Raw genomic sequence first — 2,749 nt, 5'->3', positions numbered from 1 at the left:
AGCATATTAATACATTTCTCTTGTTTTGGCAGAATAAATTTGATTCCGACGAAACTCTATTTTTTTCCGCTAACTTGATATTATTAAAGAATTTAAATTTTAAGAAACCCACAATACAAGAAGAAGAAAAATAACAATAAATATGAATTAGATTGGTAAAGAAATAAGATTTCTAAAAAAATGTTGATTTTTTTTTTTTTTAACAGAAATGGAGAAGAAGATGGTAAGAGGGAGGGGGGGGAATGGTTGGGGTGGGGGGGGGGGAAGGTAGTAGCAAACATTTTTTGATTATCTTCACTCTCTCAAATCAGATATAAAAAATAAATAAAAAATTAGAAGATGAAGAAGAAGATGGCAAGAAAATGGTGAGAGCAGGTGGGGTGGGGTTGAAGGGGACGGGTGGGGTAGGGGGTGAAGGGGACCAATTTTTTTTTAAAAAAATTTATAATTAGTTTTTAATAATTATTGGACCCACAATGTTACGTGTCAGCTTCCAATTAGCCCTTTTTGTCACATCATCTTGTGTGTATTTCACACGCTTGTGCTTTTAGCTTATTGGACAAAAAATGTCTGATTGGATCAAAATTTTGGTGAGTTAGGGGTCTGATAGGTACATGCCTCAGTTGAGGGGTCTAAGTGAATTTTTGGAACAATTTTAGGTGCCCAACGATAACTTAAGCCATGTTTTTAACTCATTTTGACCTACTAGACCATGAATCCTTTTTGATTTTTATTTATAGTCTTCAACCGCGGTTGCACTTCAAAAACTGATGAAATATATCTGTCGATTTTTGTATAAGAAAGAAATGATGGTACAATGTAATTCTTTCTTATAATTTCCTGCACAAAAAATATCTGACTGAATCGATCAATTTTGTCCTTCAATTTTAACCGATCGGTTCTTTCATCGATTTTTATCTATCATTTGTTAGTAGTGTTCAAACAAAAGAATAGTTTATTCACTTTTTTTAAAAATCAAATACATTCATTGTTTTTTTTAACACATCAGCTTCTTATTAATACGTTTAACACTTAAAACTTATATCAAACTATTTATAATCAGTTAATCTAAATTAAACGCGCTCTAAATCATGAAACTAATTCGTACTAAATTAAACTAAAAGGGCTCTAAACCATGAAACTAATTAGTAAGTACTCCCTTCGTTTCACAATAAGTTAATTCCACATATATTAAGAAAAAAAAGCAAAGACATAAATTTATCATGTTTTTTCATTTTTACCTCTTCAAAAAGTAAAGACACATGATACATCACTCCCAATGCACATTTAATGGAGGGTAGATTTGGAAAAAATTTTCAACATTTACCTTGAATTGTGAACCATTCACTTATTTTGAAACACTAAAATTATTTCAACAATTCACTTATCGTGAAACGGAGGGCGTACTATATTAGATGCCAAACTGCTTCCTTTTAGATTACAGTTAGAAAATAGTAGCTATATGTACCTCATTGGTAGCTTAATTAGGGGGTCCACCAATTTCTTAGGAACTGCCTCATTCATATATAGTAGTTTGTGTTAAATTTAAACAGAAGTACCAACTCACTATTGGGTGGCCCCCCCCCCCCCCCCCCCCAAAACACAAATCTTTGTAGCAAATTAAAACACTGACTAGCTCTGAGCCATTTAGGACCAGCTAAAGAGATATCATACACAGTCACATATATAGGGCCTGCATGATTTTAATTAGTACTTTTGCAGGACAGAACATTTACTTGCATGTTTTAATTTGGTCCCCTCATAGCTAACGAGCGTTGTGGTTGTGGTTGTGGTTGTGATTGTGGCGGAGGTAAGTATTTCTTCATGTTTAACGAGACGTTCTAGAGGCGGAATTAAGATTTTCACAAAGAAGGTTCAAGAAAAAGTAAATACACAAACTAGTACTGAAGAGGGTTCAACTTCTACTATATATAACTAAAAAATAATTTTAATCATGTATAAATAATGTAATTTTCTATCGAAAGAGATTCTGATGAATCCTAGAGGCAGTCTTGAGTTTGAGTTCTCCTGGGTACAGAGTCACTTTTATTAGGAAGAGATTTGCCCCAATGAATGTGAGACATTACGGCGTAAATTTGGATTTAGCCGGATTCCAGTGCAAATACCAGACACCATGCAGTAAATTTTTTTTAAAAAACAAAAGGTCCCCTCATGAGCCTTTTCTCCTTTTTCCTTCCTCCACTATAAATGTCATTTTCTCATTAGCCTCTCATTTCTTAGGTGAATGAGATGGTTCATTCAGCTTAGAAATATATTATTGAATTCAGTGTCCACCATATGCATTTATCTTTAAGTGATGAAAAGAAAGTTAACCCAATAATAAAGTCCTCTGGTGAAAATTTAAATAAAACCCCACTTAGAAAATAACTACACAATACAAAACCCTAGTGCCTTTTGGGGGATGGGGGTGGATTATTGCATTTGGTTTTGCCCACTGACAAATATACGACAAAGATTCCGTAACGTAAAAAGAGCTTATAAGGAGTATCTTTGTGCGTTAAAAAAGAAGAAGTTTAATTGGGTCCCAAAGAGACAGTACTGTAAAATTGACAGATCTAGCAAGTTACTTCAGAAAGAGAACAGCTAGGTTTTGGTTTCGTTTTGGTTGTGGGTAGGGTGGGGGAGTAGGGGTGGACAGTTGAACATTGTTGGGTTCCAAATTGAGAGGCGTCATGGGAAACTTAAAATTTGACCATAAAATCGATAATTCAGATGGCAAAAAAAACAA

This window comes from Capsicum annuum, chromosome 1 (genome assembly GCF_002878395.1).
Source record: "Capsicum annuum cultivar UCD-10X-F1 chromosome 1, UCD10Xv1.1, whole genome shotgun sequence".
Lineage (NCBI taxonomy): Eukaryota > Viridiplantae > Streptophyta > Magnoliopsida > Solanales > Solanaceae > Capsicum > Capsicum annuum.
The sequence above is the reverse complement of the archived record's forward strand: the minus strand, read 5'-3'. Positions refer to the sequence as shown.